At 36.2% G+C, this 25,384-nt stretch overlaps 1 long non-coding RNA gene across 1 annotated transcript in view; it reads right to left on the bottom strand.

Moving 5' to 3' along the window:
- Nucleotides 1-6,438, bottom strand: part of LOC108967707 — a 112,329-nt gene extending 105,891 nt beyond the window's left edge. Inside the window, exon 1 of the long non-coding RNA XR_001993276.1 lies at nucleotides 6,232-6,438. This is a non-coding gene — a long non-coding RNA (uncharacterized LOC108967707). The remainder of the gene's footprint in view (nucleotides 1-6,231) is intronic.
- Nucleotides 6,439-25,384: the final 18,946 nt, after the last annotated feature.

The following is a 25,384-nucleotide window of genomic DNA, read 5'->3' as shown; positions in this document are numbered from 1 at the left end:
ACACACGAACATCTGAGGATATGCCTTGGAATGTGTGTTGGCGCACGATTTGCATAGATTGGAGTGTTTTGAATATGAAATCGACATCAACTTGCCGATAAACCCATACGCTCGAAATGCGGGTGTGGGTTAAGTGATTGAAAAGCAATGGCAAAGGTTTCCTTGATAATCTGCAATCGTCTTGTAAATTTCTTACTTTCCTTCCGCCCGTCCCCAACCGCTCATTTGCAGTTGTCAAAGCCATATGCGCGCGCACTCATTCCACATGTCAGCTCCTTCGCTTTTGCTTAGGTTTCTTATTTCGTAGCTCGTTTGCATATGCAATCAGCGAATCAGCACAGTCATCTGGTTGGCTCGAGCAAATTTTAGCACGACTTTGAGGTTAAGGTGAAAACAATTTAATTCAATAAATAAGCAAATTTTGAAAAAATACATAAATAAGAAATTTGCAATCTGTTCACAATGGCGATGGTGGCTGCAAGTGGCTTTGGAGATTTTGCAAATTAAAAATTGGCTGACAAAAAATGTTGGTGCGTGGCACAAATTGATGTGCCATAGTATATGAAAATGTACATATGTATATATTTTTATGTATACTGCCACACAAAACTGGGAAATCATTTGTTTACGCATACATATAATAAAAAAAATCAAGGGTTTGATGTGGTTTGTGGGCCGGTAAAAACATCGTTCCATTCTTCTTCAAAAATGATGGCGGTGATTACGTTACCGCCAATGGTGACCGTTACGCGCGTGGTAACCGACTATTTGATGCTTTAAATAGAGACTCGTGATCTCAGGGACAATTGGTTTTAACAAGATGGCGCCACTTCTCACACATCGCATCAATTAATGGATTTATACAGAGAACATTTCAGGTGGACAATTTCGCGTTTAGGGAAGGTCGATTGGCCACCAAGACGGGGTAATATCGCCCCGTCCTATGCTGACAATCCCGCTTCGGGTATATTAAGTTATCTACGAAGTACAGTGATCGGATTTAGTTCAAATATACGCCAACTTCATAATACCCCCCTTCTTATTTGTGAAGAACTCGAACAGGAACTTTTCACAAGACTCTTTTGAGTTCAACTTTACACCAACAAGGGCGTTCGTCATGGACAGAAACAGGTGGTAAACACTTGGCGCTATGTATGGGCTATTTGGTGGATGCGATAAAACCGCGTGTGACGAGTCATCAGCGAGGTGTGTAGTCTAGCGTTGTCCTGGTGGAACACTACACCTTTCCCGTTGGCCAACTCTGGGCTGGGATGGTAGAATTTATCGTCTGGCCATATGGGAGCAGCTCATAGTGAGATTCCCTTCCCATCTCACCGAACACACAGATGAACCTTCCTGGCCCGGCTTGATATTGTCGTATGTGATCCATTTATCGTCGCCAGTCACCACCCGCTTCAAAAATGGGTCGAGCTCGTGTCCGTTGGAACGGTGTAATCTATATTTTTTTCTTCAAATTGTGCAATTTTTTACAAAAGGTTACTCTGTTCTCAAACCAACCAAGTTTTAGTAAAGATTATATCAGATATAGGAAATACGGAAGTCGATAAAAACGAAATGCAATGAAGTTCCCGAAAGAGCTGACAAACGGATCAAGGAGAGAAGAAACGGGAGACATGCAGCATCGCCAAAATCATGTGCAAGAAGGACGAAGAGAAACACGTATGCTTTTTACTCAAGTAGTCTCGAAAGGACTACAGGCAGGTCTTGTGGCAGGTCACTAAAGTGGTTGGAAAGTAGGCATTAGAAGCATTGCTTCCGTCCAATCTTATCTAAAACTAGTCTCAGACATTTAGAAGCTTCGCAGTACATGGGACCAGATGACGTATCAAAACTAAGTATCAAGTCGTTCTTAAAGTACGCATAAAGCGTTGACGTCTTGTAAGCTCAAATTTCAATGAACCTCCATATGATATTACCTAGGACCAGTATACGGATATAACCTAGCATAACCTAACCGAACGTGAGATAATAAAACCATAAAGTGGACTAACTCTTCCGTAAAACTACATATTCGTGAAGTTCAGACTAAATTTTGATAGCCATAATGCTTACACTGATTTAAATAAAGGCTTTCAAATCTCAATCAAAAATATTTCACAAATATGTTTTGGAAATGGATAATCGTAATATTCAAGATTAGCGATATAAATGTATTATGGTAACAAGAAAAATTCAATTAATATGGATTCTTTCTGACGACATCAACTTTTCTAAAAAAAAAATATATATATATAATATGTCAACCCCCAACTGAAGCTCGCAATTTCGCAGTGAAGATGAATCGTTGCGGTTAATCACAATTGTCGCGTTTTCGCATTCAAACAATCGCGAGACCCACTATTTTTCTTTTTGCGGGCAAATAAAAACAAGGCAAACGTTCCCGCGGTTACCGCAGTGCAAACACAAATATTGTTTACCTCTTCCCCCCATCACAGCGCCACAATGAGCCGTGCACACTTCAGGGGACATGTCAGCACAGAACATATACCAATTTGTACCGGAGGCGGTGAAATATGCATAGAACAAGGTAAACAGCAACAACAACAGGTCACGCCGAACAGGATGGCAGGAAGACACGCTGACTACCATGAAGCGCTGCATGCGGCATCGTATGTCAAAATAAACAAGTTCATGTCATTGCAGAAATTTCATTTAATTTGCTTTGGCGTGTGGTTGTCGCGAGGAACAAGCCCAAATACACACATTTGTGCGAATGTATTTGTGGTTGGGGGTACAAATGTTGACTGCGTTAAATGAATAAGAGTGAAAAATGGCTAAGGACTTGGCGACAGCGGAAGCGCTCAAGCGACCAGGGCACCCAACGAGCCGCTGGTGGTATTCGCGAGCTCTCACACACTGCATGTGTATATATGTATGTATGACGGCATATGAACAAACCGTCATCGCGAAAGCAGCCAAGTAAAAATGCGCGTTCAACGGAATTTCGCGGACTACTGAACCTCAACTCAAACGCAACCTGCGCACGCCCCTTATCCTCTATTGTCTTTTTTCTGCCTTCAGGAAGGCGTTCAAATTGCAAATTACCGCCGCTGATGAGGGCAGCGTTGCCGCGGAAGCAAAAAATTATGCGTTTTATAAATATGACTTAGCGGGAGGCACACGCCAACAACAAAAATGAACGCTAATTTCTGCCAATATGTGTGTGTTAGTATGTTTGTGCGTGGGTTGTTTGCCATCTTCGTAAAGGGTCGCTGATTTTCCGTACCGTTATTTTGCGTATTGTCAATTTTCGCAAATTTCGTAATTTTTTTCTTCCTTAAATTTTTTATAGCATTGATCATTGTTGTTGCTGTTCTCTGAGTCATGTGGTAATTGGATAATGCGATACTTTGGTGTGATTTGAGGCGCGTTAAGTGAATTAGATTGGTTGTGGAAGGTACGGAAGATGGATGGCAGAGCAAATTAATATGTTTTTGTAATAATGAAAATGTGACATATGCAGGCACAGACAGATAGATATAATATAAGCGAACTAAGTGCAGTACTGTGAGCAAACAGTGTAGTGGTTACAGAAAACATTCAATCGTGTCCTATATTATCTTTAATTAGGTATATATTTCAATCTTCGCAAACTTAGATAAAATTTGGTTACAACGTAATGCTTCCTCAGTAAGTATAATTATGTTCTATCTAAGTTGGTATTATTATTCAGTTGAAATTATATATATTTTCAGTTGAGATTTCGCTCTGGAGAATAACAACAAGATATTGTGAGGCAAACGCTGTCGAAAACTCTTCCAACGAGCCGAAAACTATGTCGGGCGTGATTGGGTTGATCTTCAAAGAACGGTGTCCTCCCTATTTTCATCACCATTGAAATCTTAGAGAATTCATACAGTAGTCTCATAATGATGAAATCGAAACAAATAATGAAACTCATCTTTCAATTGAATGGGGTCCAGCCCCAACCGCAAAATGCTTATATTATATAAGTTTATTCATTAAGAATACTAAGTGATTGCAAACAAGAAATAAACCGGCACTGTTCCTAACGTTTCCTATGGCTTTATTCAGGCAGCTGTAAAGCTGATGAACTATCAACAGAATGAGAACAGTTCGGTGCTCCTTTCTCCTCCAGTATTTTACTACTGGGAGTATTGGGATACCATCGGCTCATGTGATGTCGCAAGGTCTTTTACACCCAAGATGGATCATAAGAGATCCACAGAGCTTCTTGCCTTCGGTAAAGCTAGCATCTCCCTAGTTGTGGGAGTTCTAAGGTCATTATCCTATCGGCCTCCATAAGACTTAAAATCTTGCTGGGCGACAGCAGCAGAAACTGTATGGAAGAAGACGATTTGGAAACATCTCAACACCTCTATCTTGATTGTCCCGCGTTTATGCGATCACGACCTAAAAACTCTCAAAAATTCCATAACACTGGTGCGAATAGAAATTAATCGGCTTTTTGGTCCTGTGCTCTTTGCTAGCTTCTAAGGTCAAACATATGAGTTCTTTTTTAAAGACTTCGAAAGAACTACATATAGTGGCTTAAGTGCCATATCTGGATTAGCCATATAATCTAAACAAACCTTAACCAAAAGTCATAGTTTTTTGGTAAAAGTTTATGATGAATATCCTCTAGCTGAAGGAGAGCTCCGTGACACTAAGGTAATGCTCTTTATATGGTGGCATCAGCCGACGACGGTCCGACGGTTCATGCAAACTGAAACTTGAGTAAAAATTGAGATACCTTGACGAAACTTCGTATGCCCGTTCAACAAGAAGAGAATTACGAGTTCATATACGGGCGTAATCGGACTACTTCCACGCCCACAAAACGGCATTACCTGAAAACCAAGAAAGTACCAAGTATTATAACTATTAATTAAGATATAGAACTGTAATTTAGCAAAGTTGATCGCAGTAGCAAGAACCACCAAATTCACCTAGCGCAAATGCTATGGTATTAGAACTCCTACCTATAATGTGAAAATGGATGAAATCAGAACATAGCCTCTCTCCCTCTACATATACCCGAACTACATACAGTACGATAAATCAAAACAGAGACAAGAAATGTTATCTGGTATGATAGGGTTTTAATGTGCAGCGACGACGAGCGTGGCACCGCCCACTTTTAGGTGAAAACACTTATATCTAAACTATTCTTATTGATTTAAACCAAATTTGGTGTATGCCATTCTCCTGAAATTTTTATGTTACTTTGTGAAAACGAGCGAAATCGGTCTACTGCATAAATCAAGAAGCTACTAATATAATGGGATGTATGAGATATAATTATTAATTATAATTTAAAGATAATCCTTTCCTTATAGTAGTATGTTTGTTTAGCTCCCATCTACTTAAGACAAACAATCTGGACCTTTCGGTCATTTTATATAGCATATATCGCCTAATATGTTGGAAAAGAGTGTTTTTCATATACCAGTACATATTTGTGTTTAGAATGAATAAAATCGGGTGAAAACTCGCACTAGACCCCATACAACTAACAGGCCTTATTTGTTAATTTATAAGGTTATGTTTTAGCATTTTATATGTACTTAAATATTTAACCCTATATTTATTAATTTAAGGTGATACATAAGGCCGTTAGATGAACTAAACTTTTATACTCTGTGGCAAAATATAAAAGCAGAAAAATATATGCATTTTCACGGACTCCTCAGAGGCTATTAGTTATTATTATACAAGTGGATTTACGTGTGGAAACTGAGAGCTTCTGCATTTTATAACTGTACATAGCTTCTACAGCCCAGTTTGTAGTTTTTGAAAATTTTTAAAAACACTTTACATACACACATACACCTTCCAGTATTGGAAAAAACTTTTGAGATATGCTATGAACAATAAAGAAATTCTAAATAAGAAAATTAAGAGTAATAAATTTCGGCAAAAACAACAAAAAATAGGTCTCATTAAGTATATATTTTTTGACCTGGTTTCGTTTCCTAAAATTCGTTAGTTTACCAAAAAAAAAAAAATTCCAAATTTCCAAAGTTTGTATGAATCAGAAAATTATTCGAAGTTTGAGGGATAATTTTTTTTTTTTAATAATGGGTACCGCATTAACTTCTTTTAAAGACAGTAATACTTGTTAAAAACTTCATATATGACATACCCCATATGAAATAATGAACAAACGACAAAATAGTTGATAATTGGTATAGAATTAGAACGAATGATATATACATAACTAATAGTATTTCAATTCATTTCACTTACCCTTGCCTTCCACGTATTAACTCCATGGCGTGTGATTACTTTTCTACAATTGCTGAATGATTGACCGCTAACTCGCGAATTACGCTCAATTAATTGCTAATAACGAATTAAACCCGAAGCGCGACGCCTATATCACGTTAACCGACACAAATCTGCATAATAAAGCAGCCACTCACTGCACACATTAAGGTTAACACTTACACCAAGCGCGGCAACAATTAATTAACACTTCGCGCACATTTAAAATATATCGTCACCTGAAATGCAAAATAACGTAACAAAATTTTCGCAAACTTACAATGGCATGAATGAAACACAAAATAAATGGATCATTAGTGAAACAAAATTATAATATCTGTTAAAACTGGTTTACATCTGACTGCAGAACCTGAAAATGTTGAACATATGCAATATTATGTATGTAATTTGAAGTAGTGAAGCACACAATTTCGAATTTTTTGATGATACCTTATTTTGCATTTCAGATGACGATATGTAATTATTTCACTGATTTTATTGAGATATTGATTAATAAAAATAAATTTAAAAAAACGAACGGATTTACTTTAATTATGGCCTCTACTGGGGCGCAATTTTTTCAATTGGAATGACTTTCCATACAGATATATTAACTAAAAGCTTCTATTTCTTGTAACACGATTTTTTAAACTTGAAATTTTTTTTATGGAAACACATTTTTCTTAAATTCGATTTTTTTTTTTTACACCACTAAACTTGGACTACAAAGCTATAGAGACTTTTATTTTCGCACATTTTTTTAACATTTACACATTTTACACATTTTACACTTTTCGCACATTTTGCACTATATTTAAGCGCATTAAAGAACCGCGAATCACAACTGTAAACACTAACACCCGAACGAAGTGACAATCGATTGGCAACTAATCTGTTCGCAGTTCGTTTACTCGCTGAAAGAATCAAGTGATCGCACTTTTGAGTGAAATTTACAGTTTCTTAAGAATTCGTTGTTCTTTGAGAGCTGAAACGAATAAAAATAAGAAGAAATTAAAATTTAATAAGAAAAAGAATTAGTAAAAAAATTAAAGAATAAAAATAAGAAATAATTAAAATTAAAAAAAAAAAATAATAATAATAATAATTAAAAATAATAAAAAATTTTTTAATTTATAAAAGAATTAAAAATATGTTTAAGTCAAAATGGCAGTTAATATAAAAACCTTGTTTCAATTTATTTTAAAATAAATCAAGCAAATTGTCAGCTTTATGCCATAGTGGTTCGAACTAAAAAAAAAAAACTCTTTCGAATATTGTATTGCCTTTTTAGAAAATAATACATGCCAAATTTGGTGAAGACAAACTTGTCAGTTAAAAAATTTTTGGCAGCTATATGCTATAATGGTCCGATCCAAAAAATTTACCTAATTATAGTACTATGGACTTGGATAATAATCTATACCAAAAATAATTTGTTAAATGGGAAAATTTTCCATACAAGGACTTGACGCCGATGGTTCAGATTGTATGGCAGCTATATGCTATAGGGGTCCGATCCAAAATTTCAGTTCGATATCTCAAAAATTATAGTACTAGCTTGCATTTATACAGACACAAGGACATGGCTAAATCGACTCAGCACGTCACGCTGATCTTTAAATTTATAGGATCTTCAACATTTCCTTCTATTACAAACTTCATGGCAAACTTTATATCTTCTGTATAGGTTATAAATACTCTAAGTCAACAAAAACTACTTAAAAACCTTCTACTCTCATCTTCAATTTAAATTTAAAGTGTGTTAAGCAAGTCCCAAGCCACAGCAAACACGTTCGTCCACCAACCGTAATTTATGCCAGAGTAAATATATGAGGCAATATTAAAATAACGTCGAGTCACCACTTCACTACGCATAAATCAATTTTGTTCGATAGGTTTCAAGACACCACTGCGAACCCCAAACGGCGCGTCTTAACCGAGCTACTGCCACAGCCAAACACCTGCCGCCAACGTGTCAATATCGAATTGCCAAAACGCGTGCACGCACACCCACACACAAGGTCAACAGCTGTTTGTTGTGTATAAAAATTTGGGTTGCTTGCCGCGGAAGGGACTATAATTCATAACGGAAATGTCATCATGACGAGCCCGTAAAGGTGCGCTTACGCATTGCCCTGCTGTTGTTAAGGTGCTGTTTTTGTGACGTTTTTGTTTCTTTTTTTTTTGGGGTGTTACGAGAAACATTTTGTGGGAAAGATGACACAGGTGTAACGAGCCAATCGCCGGAAACGCCTTTAAAAACTCGTGTAGATAAAAATATAATATTGGTTTGCCTTCATTTCTACGTATTCCATTCTAAAGGAGGTGAGAAGCCAACATATTGCTTTTTCAATCATAACGACACAGAACTAGGAATTAGGGTTCATGGAATAACCAAATATTAAGCAGGATTTTTCATAATGAACTCCTCTCCAAGCAGTTTCGCAGAAATCATCCCTGCAGTCACCTGCTTGGAGCGGAACCATCTCCTAGAAGCATCAAGAGGTCCTGCCTCAACTACGCCGACGACATAAAATAATACGCCGACCAAACTTCAGACACAACAAACTACAGACATGCACTGACAGTCATTCACAGTAGAGCCATTGACATCTACACCGACTCCCTCTCAATGAATGGCGTAATTGGAGTCAAACCACCACCCACTGCAGACGAAGCGCTCGAGTTGCCACGAGAAACGAGAATGACCCTTGCGCAACTTCGTTCGGCATAGTGTAGCAGGTTAAACTCCTACTTATCCAGAATAGACCCTGACATATTAAACATTATCTCCAGCGCGCAATGAGTCTCCGCATGGCTTTGCATGTCATGCTAACTCTACACATTTGACCCTTCTCCCCGTCGAACCTGTTGTTGACAACTTACTATATGTAGTTGTATGTGTAATCGTTGTCATACTAATAGGATTTAGGTACTCTTTAAAACAACAACAACAACAACAACAACAACATTCCTAACGAAATCTCATCTAAACGCCTAAAATTGAAATTTAAAATCTAATGTATCTTGATTCGGAATATGTTGATAGGGTAAAAAACGTATATATAGAAGTAGGTTAGGTTTTAAATGCGATGCTGTTACAATCGGCAACAGTGATCTCCCTTCAACACTTTAGTACAACGGTACGGCGTGGTACCTAAAACTCCTATATCTATATCGATCACAGGAAATTTTAAACGACCAAGCCCTTCGAACCTATCACAAAATTATTGAGATGATCATGCTCTCTGGTTCGTCGAAAGTATGACTGCCTATATGTTTCAATCTCGAAACCATGGAGAAGAAAATGTCCACTTCACCTTCTACCTCACTTCTAGAAGTACAAAACTCTGCAATCCCTTCGTTTACCCGAAGAAAGTTAAAATTTCATTGGATAAGAATCGTCACACCAACCACTAAGTATGTCTTTCCTTTCAGTTATACATAAGCAAATGATATGTGGCAATTGACCTTAACTACCGACAAATGCGCCACTCATATGTGCCACAAGGTACTCCCATGTATACACACCAAACCGAACACGTAAGTCACTCACTACCGCTCAGCATCCCTGACTTCCGGTGCTCGCAGTCGCTTTTCAATAACAAACTGCTTGCCACATTATTTTCCTCTAAAGTCTTTTCCGCCATAATGCACTGTAAATGTCCTTAAAGCCTGTCACATACGTAGCCCGCCTCACTCTCTTTGTTCGCTTTGTGTCTACAAGTCCAGGAGTCCAACTAACAACCTCAAAGTCAACTAACGCCCTCCTTCCGCTTGCACTTATGCTGCGTTGGCGTGTGCCCGTTATTGACTATGCTGTTTTTGTTGCTTTTTGCATTTATTCAATATCACTTTAGTCCATAGCTACATACATACACACATGCAGCGAGAGATATGTAATCGATTTTTGATTGAATAAATGTGCTTGAGTGCCACGTGTATGTGTGTTGGTATGTGTGCAGGGCATGTGTGCAGGGCATGTGTGTGCCCGTTATAAATTTTCCGCCTTTTCAAATATCAATAACTGTAAATATTATGAACACGTCCTGTGGCAGCAGCGGGTTAAGCTAAGTAAGCCGTGTTGCCTCCTCTCTGCCCTGCCGTCAGTCAACCTGCCACACCCACGTTGCTTTGGCACACAAATGTGCAACTAAGCTCCGACTCATATTCACTCCTTGAACCATATAATGTCTCTATGTGTGTAAAGCACCTTGCTATGTTGTATTCCACCTTGCGCACCCTTTAACCTTCTATTTTGTTCATATTGGCAACCACATGTGCCCCTGCGGTAAGTGGCATTTTGCTCCCACTTCAAGTGATTGCGGTCCTACATTGCCTCGCCGTAGTTTTTCTGCTGTCTTTAATCGATTATGCTTCTTCCGTTCTGGCTTCAGAAAAAAATATGAAAAACTGCCGCAACTGTTGGCAAACGTTTAACCCTTCGCCAGGCTCACACACACTCGCATTCATATACATATGTATATCATAACATGCGCTCAACCCCTTTCGGCAAAGCTATAAAATCGTAATTCTTATAGCCCCCCCCGGTGCGGTGGCGTATTTGCTGCGCTCAAGCAAGCACTCGTGTGTCCTCCGAGTGTGCCTTGCTTTGTGCTTCCGCTTGTCCTTCGGTTTGTTACGCCAGCTTATAAGCAGTTATTCTAGCGGCATAAATCCAAATATGATCACTTCATAATTTGACATTGATGGATGATGTGATGGATGGCTGGTCGCTGAGTTGGCTTGCCGGCTCACGCTGCTTTCTTTGTGGGTTAAGGGGTACCCTTCATTGGTTTCGTATGTGCAAACGAGCATTTGTTGCTTTTTTATATTGATTATTGTTTTAGTTGATGTTATGGTTGGTTTTGTGGTTCGTATGTTGTTGTTTCGGTTTTGATATCGTGTCATTCATCCGCATAACGGCACTTTGATGGTTTGATTTGATTCCTCACACGTTGATTGTTTCTCCGATACAATTCTTCTCTGTTGTGTTTATTTTTTGCTTCTTCAAAGACAGGATAATCAATTTAAGTTGATTCGCGACACACCCTAACCTTGGTATATTAGGTTTCTGAGAGAAGAAGAAGGAAATCTTTCGAAGTAAGAACTCAATTGTATGATTAATTTAGTTTCATTGAACTGAGTTGTTAACTCGAGTTCTTCGGAGTTCCATTGTTCATTTATCCGAAAAGGTTAAATAATAAATTTTGAACTTATTCGAGACAGTATAGCTCTATAAATCTGGGAAGGATTAGAAATAATGCTAGATAATCCTTAGCGTCTTTTCAGCTGAGACTATTGGTCCCATAAAACATTATATGGCGTTCAATATTCACAGAATGAACTAAATTTTGTCGAACGCCCTCCAAATGATTATATTTTCCTTTGAATAAGAAGTACCAAAGAGAGTCACTAAATCTCACTGCCATCCTAGGTTAGGTTATCCTGACAGTCATGCTATACAAAAACAGACTAATTATTTCTTAGTCAAATAGAGTTTCAGGTCAGTTCGAGCTGAAGCATGCGTCATATGCTTTTTGCGAAGTTTAGGACAAACTTGATAACAAATTTATATACTGCAAGGCTTAGAACCGTTCCTTGATAACTAAGACGAGTTATTGATAACGCCGGACTGAAGGAGGAGATGCAATGCCCATCAAGCCCGCATGTGAAACCAGTAAGTCGTAATTTGTCAGTAGACAAACAACCGTCCTGTAGCCCTTTGGAGATCGTGTGAGCCTTGCCGAAGATCTTGGCGATCTTACATGTCCTTAAGGCATTCTATCTTGACTTGATCCGTGTGTCAACACTATCGTATTTGTTGTGAAACCAATAGAAAAAAATATATCACAACGTCTACTAAATTAAACCTCTTCAAACACAGATTGACCTCTCAATGGTAAAATACTTCTAACGTATTCAGGAAATGCTGATCTATTCCACCCACGAAATAAAAATGAGCAAATAGGTAGATAAAAATAGAGAAATTTGCTTGAAACCCGTATAATGTTTCTAGAAATCAGAATATGATCCATTATTCCAGAAAATATGAAAATTATATCAAATAAGCAGCTTAGCCCATTATTCCCCAAACCTCTCTCGTATCTTAAGAGCTTAAGTTCAATTCCGGTATCTTGTACTTAATATTTTCATAAAAAAACAAAACTTTAATGTAGGGTGTTAACAATTGCCAACTACCCAGCAATTCCTGTTGCATACGAAATGGACAAGTGAAACATCAATATTATTACGGTAAATATGTATGTAAGCTGTTATTATAGCTCCACGGATGTTCATAATATGACAAAACAGAAAAACATAGTAAAAATACAAAAACAAAGCACAAATTCTGCGGAATTTAGCGAAGAAGGGTGTTGATGAGAATGGTGATTGTTGGTGAGTGATGGATATCGATACGCTTTTTTATGGCGATTGCGATTGTTATGACGCAGCGCTGAAGGGGTTTGTGTGCATGCGGTTAATAGATTTTTTTACGACATTGACAATTTTCGCACACGACTGCGAACTGGAAGGGTTATTTCGCAAGGTAATCACTGGAGTTGCGCAATATTATTGCTGTTAGTCGGAGAATGTGGCAAGTGAGGTGGTGTAATTTGTTTTTTTTTTTTTTTTCAGAAGTTTCAGAGGCTCTTATGGGTGCTTTGAGTTGAAGCGATTTAATTTTATGGCTTGGGAAATTGCTAACACAAATAAAAGTTGATTAATTTAACAGCTACTTTTGTGGTTTTCAATGCCTATAAAATTCTTGGTAAACTTAACGGGTTTTGTTATGATTTTTTGATTGGACGATGGTTGTTTACTTTAGATAACTGTGATATGCGATATTTTTTAGAGATATATAACTGTATGTTGAAAGAATCGGAAAACCAAGCAAAATATGTTATGGAAAATATCTATTATTGCCTTTTCTAGGATGATGTGATTTAGCACGAGGCATCATATGCAATAGGACACTATTCTAAAAATTAAGTAGCAAAAATGTAAATGCATCTATACTATATCCTCTTCGATTCCATAGCACACATTCTATCTATTAAACCATCTGATCAAACTTTACCCGGACTCGTGCATTTACACTACGTGCGGCAGCTGAATCGATAAAACGTTTTCCTCGAATGTTGCAGAAGTGAAGTCTACATTATCACGAACACAAGTATTTGCGTGTGACAAAGAATTCATTGAATGTTGTGAAGCTATCGAAGACTTGACTCATGTAAGTTGTCCATACACCTCTTTTAACGACGAAAACTTCGAAAATACTAAAGAAACGTCCTTTTGACATTAGATAGATTGCAGAGAATCTCCATATCTTTTATGGCTCAACAACACAACACATTTTGGTTAACTTTTTTTTTTTTTTTTATAAGAAGCGTCTCAATGCAAGATTCGTACCAAAAGACCTGAATTTTTTAGAAAACCGAAGTCGAGTGGAGGTCGCAAAGAGATGCTACGTGGCTAAGAACTCCTATTAAAAGCATCAAAATTAAAGCCGTGACATAGGTTCATGATTACGACTTCGAAACTGTCAAAAACTCCAGCGAATGGTGCTCCAAAAATTAATCGAAAAATTACGTCAAAGTCGTGCAAAAATTGAGACGTGGCTCAATATTTTCTTTGATTACCGTGGTGTGGTTCACCATGAATTCATTCCAAGCGAACAAACGGTCAATAAAAGTAGTAGGATTTTTGGGCAGAAAATTCGATTATGCGTTCAAGAAAATTGTATTGTATCAAAGCGGACTACAAATCAATCCTATACACTGTCTAAAGTTCCAGCGGTCACCCTTCACTGATTACTGAGATAAAGACAGAGACAGAGACAGAGACAGAGACATAGAAAGAGACACAAAGAGACAAAGAGACACAGAAGCAGAGACAACGAGAGAATAAAAACTAGTGAAAGAGCGGTACCAGCCGCATTATTTAGAAAAGTGTCTGCTGATTAAGGTCTCGATATTATCTGGAAACAGATCAAATTTCCATATAGCAGTCACTACACTGCAAAAGGCATGTTAAGTTCGCCACACATATTTGGAACACCAAAAAGGTAACATCGAAGACCTTGTAAAGTATATAAATTAACCAACCAGTCGTCTATAAAATATAGCTGCCATACAAAATTATCCATCAAAATCAAAAGTTCTTGTAAGAAAAACTTTTTTTATTTGATGAGATATCATCACGAAATTTGGACCGATTTGGTCTAAAGCAGCGTTACAACCACCAAGGATATTGTGCAGAGCGGATAACAGCATATAGCTGCCATATAAACTCACTGATGAAAAAAAGGAAAAGAGAAAGATCTCTATGAAAATATTATCATATTCTTAGAACAACAACAAGATCTGCAGTACCCAAGACCAACACAATACAGATTTTTATCCGGCCAAGGACTGTGAACTCGGCAGAATTCTGCCACTACAACAACAACAACCATYAGAAAATATAAACAACACGTAGATACATATAAAGCAAAGCCCCCTATCAACTTACAACTTATCTTGCCAATTATGCAAATAAAATAAATCTACCAGCTAACAAATTGGAGGAAAAAAATATTTCTGCAACCAGTTTTTATGCGCCACAAATCTGTGTTTGCCACTTAAAAACGCGCATAAAATATGTGCCACATTAGTCAAGTGGCTGCCACATGCTCACGAATGCAAATATGCATATGTATGTGCATATGCATCTGCCAAGCAACATCCCTCAATTTATGACTTCAAAGCGCGACATGTATGGCAGATAAGACAACACAAGCGTTTTAACTAGCGTGCGATATGCATATGAGCATGTGTGGGTTAGAGATGGATTGGGTGGTGGTTGGGCGGTGAGAAAGCTGATAAAATGTCGTTTAGAAAAGTTTTTTATGTCAAAAGAAAGTCATTCTTTTACACATTGGCACACACGCTCACTCACTGCAACACTTATGCAGTCATGTGGCATGCCACATGCTGTCGCTAAAAGATTTATTGCACTCACAGCCAGCAAACAACACTTACAGTGATACTGTATAGTGGCAAGTGGCGCGTAGACGTGGCAACATGCAGCAATAAATGTCGACACATGTAGAACAATCGAAATGCAACGTGAAAAATCTACTCATTTCAAGTTTTTCTCACACTCATCGACTTTTATGTACTTACATGCAGCAGCGGTGGCAATACGGTTGGTTAAGTGACAAAAAGAAGCGAGCAGTAAAAGCTTACGCAACACGTCAAGTGAATGCAACGCCTTGCACATAGACACATACACTAACACTCGAGGCTTCACATTGCAACTGCATGCTGCATGCAACAACTGCAAATATTGAGAAAAATGCCTGCCAGACTCTCACCATCGCCTTTCCACAAACAATGCAAGCTATCCATGGTCTACGCTGACCAACGGGCAGGTAAGACCTGCTGAAATGCGCTATTCACACATCTCCTCTCACCATTTCCTATATATTTTCCACTTTACTTTCCGCTTCGCAGCGCCCTCCCTGCTTTACGTTGACCAGCGTTGCTCATGCAGCCCTTTCCGGTTGGCAAATACACACTCAACCGTCCAAACGGCGTATCACTTACATGACGAAAGGTGAAAGTTGAATGGGCGCAATATGCAACACTCTTCACGGTGGCAGGAGTGTCCCCTTTATGTAGGTGAACAGCAGGCGTATACGGCATGTGCTGACCCGAGGCGGTGACAGTAAGGGCGGTGAGCAACAAGCGTACAGGCGGCCAGCGGCTAGCAAGTCCGACAAGTCCATTGCTCCTTTGTTTCTGTGCTGACTATTGTTATGCTGCTTGTTTTTGTTCTTCACATGGCCTACAGTGCTTTCTGCTGTGGCATACAAAATGTGATTGTAAGTTGTGAGTATGTGTGGCTGTGCATGTGTTCACGTGTGGCTAGCGCCCTTGTTCGGACCATAAATTAACCCTTTTGTTAATTGATACAAATGGAAATTGTGGACTACTTAATGTTAAGCGTATGTGGCAAAGACCAAGCGTAGGCGCTGCGAAAGGTGAGGTGAAGTGGTACGAGTTATTGTCTAAATACACTTGCGTGGGTACATATCATATCAAGCCAGCCCCATGTAAAGTCCCCTCTACACACAGATACCCTTATGTACATATGTCCACATATAGTTAACTGTATTTGTTCTGTTGCTCGTCCTGTTCGCCCATGGCTCTGTGTAACTAAATACAACAATTAAATCAGCCCCTCAACGCCTTCAAATTCACTTTACTACGCATATCGATGGCTTTAAGTGAACTGACGCTGCTCAATTAGAGACCCATGAACTTTGTTGCTGGACTCATTGCTTAAATTAATCATTATATTTTTATTGAGCACAGAGTAACCGGTTGAAGGGTTAGCCGTAATATTTAGTTAGTTCAGAGTTAACAAAAGTTAAGTTCCAGGAATTTTTTGGTGAAAAACACATTAGAAGAGAAAAGAATAAATATTTGGGGTTTTCGAGACCTACGCTACGAAAGTGGACCAATAAGAACAGCAAACGACGCCATTTTTTTCTCGCTCTTTTAACACTTGTCTTTAATAATGTTTGCCATTTCATCATGGAAAGATATACGATCCAACAACGAGTTGAAATTATTAAAATTTACTACCGAAACTCGGAGTCAGTTGCATCAACTTTAACTCAAGTGCTACGTCCAATTTATGGTCGTCATAATCGTCCTGTGTCTCTAGTAGAAACATTTGAATCCAGAGGCACAGTACAAAACATTCCCGTGCCAGTGAGACAAAAAAGTGACCGTAATGTCGTGAATATTACTGCCGCTAGCGCACCAATTGAGAAAGACCCAAATCAGTCTCTCACACGTCGTTCTCAAGCGTTTATCATCTCGGTGACGTCGTTGTGGCGAACTTTGCGAAAGGATTTTAGCCTACATCCATACATGATCAAATTGACGTAAGAACTGAAGCCATCTGACCACCAGAATCGTTGTATGTTCGTGAATTGCGCTGAGCAACAACTTGAAAGTCTTCCGGATTTTCATCAAAAAATTACCTTCAGCGATGAGGCTCATTTCTGGCTGAATGGCTTCGTCAATAAGTTAAATAGCGCTATTTTCGGGCATCAATCCACACTTACTCCATGAGCGAATTGTGTATGGGAATCGCTACCGCTCAATGATAACCGAATGTTTTTGGCCCGACTTAGATGTTATGGGGTTGGACAATATTTGGTTCCGACAGGTCGGCGCCACAAGCGCCATTTTATAAAAAAAAATAATACTTCAGACAATGGTTCAATAAAAGTAAAAAAAATTGAATAAAATTTTATACTGGTTCCCCAATAATTCTTTGGAAAGTTATTTTCCTAAAAATAACAAATCAGTTTTTGAAATACTTTAAACGAAAATTTTCATAATTTTTCGTTCAGTGGGTTACAAGTATTATTAATATGCAGGTATTATATACATAAATACACAAGTATTCATATTGAACCATTGGACTTGCTATATCCGCACAAGTAAATTGTATTGTTAAGTTAATTAACCCTTTTATGATTAACAATTCATGGCGAAACTGCACTTAAATGCAGGCACACGCACACATATACATCTACTCAGTATAATCACCAAACCAGTGCTACATACCACACACGCCACTGCAACTACGCATTAGCCATATAAGCAAGGGTGTATGGGGGTACAGCGACGCGCGGCAAGTGCAAATGCAAACAAGGACGCGCGCTACTACACGCCTTCCTGTTTGCTTAACACGCGACACACATAATGACACACATTTGCACGCACTCATCACTCCAACCGGCTGCAATGCGCCAGGATCAGCTAAAACTGGTCAGCCTGCTGGCATGCAAGGCGTAGCGTATGAGTGTGTCTTGGCGACAGCAGGTGCGGGAATGGTATTTTAATAAAATTAGCGGCACGCCTACACACACATATGCGCCTTTACCTACATACATATGTACATATATATGTATAGATATATTTTCCAGTAAATGCAATTGACCCGCATTGGGGGAAGTCCGCCAAACGGAAGAGCTACTCGAGCGGACAGACAGCTCGACATGCTTTTGTATGCCTGCTTGCCTATTCAATATGCACTTAACTACATTTATAGACACACACACACATATACAAATATAAATATTTATGTTTATATCCATTTCCGTGTATTATAATGATGTTAGAATCGCCCTTGGTTAGCACCGTTGCGGACAACGGAAGTTGTAATTACAATAGCCGCTAGTTGGTGCCGCTTTTGCTGCGCTGTTGCATGCAGCATGTCGAAACACTGTCATAATAGGGCTCATATTCATAACTGGGGTGCTCCTGTATGTACGCACTTGTAGAAATAAGTTGTTCCTTGCTCTAGTATTTGCATAATTTGCGGCAACAAAAACACAGCTAATTTAATCTCGCTTATAATTATTATGTTTTACGGCTAATTGTACGGAAAGAAGACATTGCAGCAACATGCAATGCTTATTTGTTTGTATGTATGCGTGTATGCAAATTAATAGCATAATAACAACGCTGCCAATAGGCGAAACAATAGCGATTGTAAAACAGTTTGTGGCATGTTATGCAACCGTATTTTGTATTTCCATATATGTATGTATGTATCTAGTTATGTATGCTTCATGTTTGCTTGTTACCTGTGTATTTAAATTGTATGGCGAAACTTTATGAGCGATTGTTTAGCTTGGAGTTTGTGTGTGTGAGATTCCTTAATTTATTATTACATTATAATTTGAGGCATAATTTAATATTGCCGCCACTTAATAGGTTTAAATGCTATGTAGAAGTTATATTTACGTCAATTAACCGCAAATTACTCGAACATTGAGTGGAGTTGCAAATTGATTACACTCGCTTTGGAAAACACTACAATTAATTTAAACTTTTTACCGCAAATTGATGACTGAAAGCGATTAACAAGCTCTTTAATTTTTTACAATGTGGTATTGCGCTGAATTTGCACTAAAAACAAGTTTTAAGAATTTTTTTTTTTAATTTTAATGTAGTAGATTTTTAGCAAACAGCATAATCGTATGCTTTGCATCCAATTATAAATTGATAATTCAATTATTATTAATTATTATTATTTTATTRACACATTATTTTACATTCACAGCCGCATTTATAACTAAAGCAAGTAATTCTATAAATATTATTGCTGCTTCACTTTACAATCAATGCAAAAGCATTTCTAAACACTCGCCTACTCTTCAATGGCGAATTTCTCCAACAACTAACATACTATGTACTTCCAGTTGTATTCATTTTACGTTGTTGTTCGTATGCACGTCTGCTCCGATCATCAAATAAAAAACAAACACAAACGCGCTGTTATACCAAAGTTCATGTTCTAACATGCTTACAATGCACCGACAAATTGCCTTTTGTTTTACTTTTACACATATGTATAAACGAAATAAAACATGTTTATGCAAAAACAAAAGCTGCGCGGAACACTATGCGATTTATATATTATTTTTAAATAATTATAATTTTATAAAAGCACACTTACGTATTTATGTTTTACCGCACACTCATCTTCTTTGCAGTTGCACTTCGGTAAGAGTTTACTTGACTCGTGCATCGGCTGTTTCAATGATGCGACGTTTTGCGAATGTGATGAGCATTTTGTGTGAGTAGCTGTCAAAGAGAATTTTCGGTAACTGTTAAAAGATATAGCAAAAAAAAAAAAGAAATAGGGCATCCTTATCAACATGAAATTAAACACAGAAGAAATAATAAATTAAAGAAATCGTGAATTTAAATTTAAGAAAAAAAACTGAAAATCCAGAATAAAATTACGTAGTACGAAAAATAAAAAATTATTTTTTCAAAGATATTCTATATTTATTTGTTATATAATCATAATATTTATAAAAAAAAAAGTATAAAAAATATGAATAAGATTCGCAAATAATTTGTAAAATTGTGCTTCTAAAAATAATAATACTCTCATGTGGTTTGTGTAAAAATTAAATTTTAGGCCAAAATTAATTCAACTTAAGGCTTAATATGTGTACTTGGCATCACTACGAATTAAACAATAATTTTCCAATTAACTATCGAAAACTACACCGGTATTTTGATTAAATTGTTATAATTACTTGTTTAATTAAATTTTCAAGATATTTATTTTAACATATGACAAACTTTAAGGTTTAAGCTTAAGCGCGGTGTAGAGTTAAATCGTGTTAAGTAGGTCGCATTTTTCAAAACTTTTTTATTTTAATGAAATCGTTATATAATCGCTTTACCCGATTAAATTTTTCACTTTTTGTCAGCACTTCGAATGAAAAAAGCTATTTTTTGCGAAAAAATCGAAACAGTTATTGTAAAATCAAAATTTCAAACAAATTTGAAAGGCCTCTTCAGCCTTATTTTAGCCTAAATTTTTAAGAATTATAATATTTTAATTTATTGTATTTTATTTTAATTTCAATTAACTTAAATTATTTAATTTAAATTTTAAATGAAATTAAACTTTTAAATTCATTGAAAAAATATCTTTTGATATAATAATAATTCCTTATGTTATGTTTTATTTAAACTTTATGCAACATTTATATAGTAACTTATAACACATACACATATAAATGCTTTTTACACATCACAACTTCAATCTACTTTGGCTACCACAAAATACATTCATACTTACGGAAATCGCAAACAAAGTCGTCGTCTCCTAAACATCACATCAAATTATTAAACAAAGCAGTAATACAAAATGTTTGTTTGCTCTTTAAGCAAATATTCTCTTTGTTTAAATAACAAAGTCATGCAAATTTGACACAAGAATGGACACAAGCAAGAAAAAAATAACACAACTGCTTAAAATCAAATGCAAAAAAATACATGAGAGCAGGAGAATGAATCTCAGCGCAACCGTAAGCAATGCATGCAAATGCACTGAGCGCGCGCCGTTACTTGTGTTGTGCAGTTAAAAAGAACTTTCATTGAGAAAAAAGTGCGTATCAGAGTTGGACTAAATTGAAAATTTCTTAATAACTTCAAGAAGTAACAAATTTTGGGCGATTAAAAAGAGAAAATTTTAGCAAATAATTGGTGTGAATGCATGGAAATATTGGAATACTCAATGTGGCAGAAATTTAAAGTAAAACAGAAGTTTGTAAAAATGCGAAAATCAACGTGTTTTAAATTTCATACAAAATAGTGAAGATAAAGTGTAAAGTGTGTAAAAATGATTGGAAAAATATTACATCTGTGTGCAGTGTGGGTGTAGAACTATCAATAATGCAAGAAATTCATACACAGAAAGGTTTACCTCGAAATTCTGTTGGCTATAAGAACCAACAACTGTAGAGGTGAGTCATTTACATGTTTAGTTCTTGCCAAGCCTTCGTAAAAATAATAACCTTGCAATATACATACATATAGTATGTATTTAAAATTTTGATTTTGATTTTAATTCTAATATTTACTTTAAATTTATTTTAGTTTATTTTCATTTCATTTTAAATTGTAATATATACATACAATAATTAATTCATTTTTATTTAATTTTAATATACTTTTAATTTTTTTGTATTAACATTTATTTTACTTCTTTATATATATTTTATATTATTTAACTTAGTTTAAATATTATTTTATATATTCTCAGATTGTACCGAAAACTTCCAACTCAATAAGGACATGACGGTAAAACATATGTAGCATCACTCAACAGCATGCGATCACTCATTTGAAGGAACGAGTTAAAAACCAACGAATTATCAATTCGTATTAAATCGCATGTTGACTCGTGTGGGTGTCGTTGCGTTGTAAATTCGTGGCTATTTTATTTAAAGTGTGTTGAAATGCCAGAAAATGTGTGAAAATTTTTCTGAAAGTGTGTTAAAGGAAAGATCGTTGCAGTCTTTGTGAATTAATCGCGAAAAGCATGCGCAGTGTGTTGAAAATGTTCAAAGGCAATTGCTACAAAGGCATAAGTGTGTAAGGCAGTTCGCAGCTTCGGCTTTCGTATGTCAGTGTTTGCAGTGAAAAAATCGGCACAACAGTAGTGGGTTGAAAATTAGGAAATATAAATAAAATAGTGTGTTTTAAAGAAAAAATATATAGAAAAAAAGTTTTGTGTAAATAATGCTAAATGCAAATGAAAAATGAAAAAGTGAAGAAAAAATAAAATAAAATAAAATAAATAGTGTTAAATATAAGTGAAAAATGGAAATGTGAAAAAAATAATAGTGCTAAAAGTAAGTGAAAAATGGAAAAGTGAAGAAAAAATAAAATAAAATAAATAGTGCTAAATATAAGTGAAAAATGGAAATGTGTAAAATAAAAATAAAATATAAGTATCATTTAAAATGCAATATGGTGAAGCTGAAGTACTTATGTTCATAAAATGTAAGCATAATGCCAATGTAAATAGGCGACCAATTTTATTTAGCTAAAAAGTGTTAAATTAAAGTGTTGATTTATAAATTAAATAATGAAACAGTGTTTAATAACTGCTTTGAAAATTATTAGTTTTTCAGCTTTACGGTACAATATTAGCATTTATTTAGGTAGGTAAAATAGGTATATTTTTGAAAAACAAAAAAGCTTTTGAGAGTGTTAAATAATTTGAATTAACTGAAAAAAAAATTACAAAAAAATAAAATAAAGCATCAAATGCAAAAAAACCTTTAATCTCCAAATGTTAGGTGTAAGGTTTATATAAATCAATAAAAAGTGATTTCATAAAATAAGATTTCATTAAAAAATATAAAAAAGCACAAGTGAGCAAAAAAGCTCTAAGTCTTATTATTTTATGGTTCGTAAAATAAAAATAAAAATGTGTTTTAAATATTTGTGAAAAAAGTTAAGTCTTGTGTTGTGGAAATAAAAATAAAATATATATATAAAATACAAGCTCTGATCATTGCTTATTAGGCATAGATGTCGCTTTTAAAGAAAAATCTCACTCCGTTGGATCTTCTCCAAATGCACCTGTCTGCACTAATGCAAGGAATCTTCGGGGTAAGTGTAAGTATTGACAATTTTATATATTATTATACTTAAAACTGACATTATTTCGGAATAAGTTTAAAAATATATTTTAAATTTTGAAATAATAATATTTAATAAAAGTTAAACAATTTGATATGCATATTTTTTCACTTAGAAAAAGTGAAAAAAATTACTNATAAAAGTTAAACAATTTGATATGCATATTTTTTCACTTAGAAAAAGTGAAAAAAATTACTACGAAAAAACTTGAACTATAGTAGTCCTTCTCTGCACAATGTCGACAGTTTTTTTTATGGTTATTAATTATAATCTAATATGGTATGAACCACTATCTTCCTCATTTTCCAATAAGTAATAAGATTGAAGCATTAATCCTCCGAAAATACTTGGCATTTATTTCTTAAAATAAAAATTATAAGGAGAATTTTTGGGTAAAATGGTAAACAAGTTTAACAGACCAAAATATACAATAAACATAAGATAAAATTGAATATTTAGACATTAATTCGAATTAACCAAAAACCTAACCTCAACGCAAAATATTTTATATAACGCGACCACTAACCGTTATTGTTCACTCAACTCATCTCATCCGCAGTCTTTACCAGTCATATTTATTTGACTAAGAGGACGTTCAATTCTCATAGCAAATTTTTAATAGACGACCATAATCGCTTTAGCTATAACGGTAATGTCTCGTAACCATTTGCGTCACTGGACTAACAGTAATAGTATATACACTAGTGCTGAACTTAACGATTATCACGCATATTGTTGTTGTATGTCGTCAGCCGTTGTACACTTCATTGAAGTACAGCGTCTTATATTGGCGCTAAGCCTGCGTGATAACTTTTACGACTTGTACTCGCATCCCCAGACTAGCCACCAAATTATCTTCGCGCGCACAAAAGGGGTTATTACAACAACACTGATAGTAGTACCCGAAAGAAATGAACACTTTATTAGCGTGTTGTAGTAAAGAAGACAACACGAGCAGTCGCAAGGAGTTCCTCTACGACAACTAATTTGACTATTGTGGCGGGAAAGTGGTGGTTGCAAAGCTCAGCAGTGAGTTGGAGTCTGTCTGGTACACATTTTTGGCTTTTAAAACCACAAACTGGCTTATGACTGTGGCAGTAATGGAAAATATTAGCATTTCGTCTGTACTCACTGACAAAACAAATAAAATTGCACATTCTTAATTATCATAAGCAGTTGTGTGAGGCCTGTGCGTCTGAGGTGCCGACAGGGTTGAGTCACTTAGCAGTTAGTGGAGTCATTGACTTATTTTCCTTTAAAGCTTGGTGGCTTTAAAAGCAATAAGCAATAACTACTACTCTATAAAGAACGTTTCATTAAAGGGTTCGCCTAAATTTGACACGAAATTTTATTTATTTTTTTTTAATGTAAGCGAGGCATGGATTCTGCATTTAAAACCAGAATGCAAGAAAAATCACACTCTCACACAAACTGCAAAAAAAATTGGTCAAATTGTATTTTTATCTTTATAAAAGTATTACCGATCTGAAGCAATAACTTTTCTTATCCTTCCGACAATTTTTTTAGATTTCTGCGCAGGCTTAGCTGTCACGTATATCCGTTCTAATGTGAACCTTATTTGCGCTCGTTTCAATTTTCTGAGTTGTTGTGAGAATTGTTCCTAGGTTAATCCGGTAAGCCAATGAGCCACGCATAGACAGTTTCGGTCCTTCGCAATACCAGGTGGTTTTCAGTTACTATATCCATGAGGAGTGGTGTTCGTTTAGGAAGCCTGCGCGTGAGGCGAATTTAAACAGAATGTATTGCCTTCAATGTATCATACCGTGGGGACCCCAGATGCTTACAGCGTAGTCTTGCCAATTCAGAACAAGTGCTCAAAAGATATTCCATTATTTTCCTGTTGCCTTGCTCTAGACATTTCCTGCAGTCTTCTTGATCTGTCAGCCCCATTCTGCGAGCCACCAGATAGTGACCAGTTAGTATTCCGATCATGTTCCTACAGTATCTTCTATCGGACGCTAATACGTTTCCTAATTATGATCACATTTTCAGGTGAGAGGCTCCGCGGCTTTCGCAATAGCAAAAACCTCAGCTTAAAATATACTGCAGTGGTCCGGCAACTTAAAAGGCTGCCTTATGCTTAA

Source organism: Bactrocera latifrons, unplaced genomic scaffold (genome assembly GCF_001853355.1).
Source record: "Bactrocera latifrons isolate USDA-ARS-PBARC rearing strain unplaced genomic scaffold, ASM185335v1 scaffold_196, whole genome shotgun sequence".
Taxonomy (NCBI): domain Eukaryota; kingdom Metazoa; phylum Arthropoda; class Insecta; order Diptera; family Tephritidae; genus Bactrocera; species Bactrocera latifrons.
The sequence above is the reverse complement of the archived record's forward strand: the minus strand, read 5'-3'. Positions and strand labels throughout refer to the sequence as shown.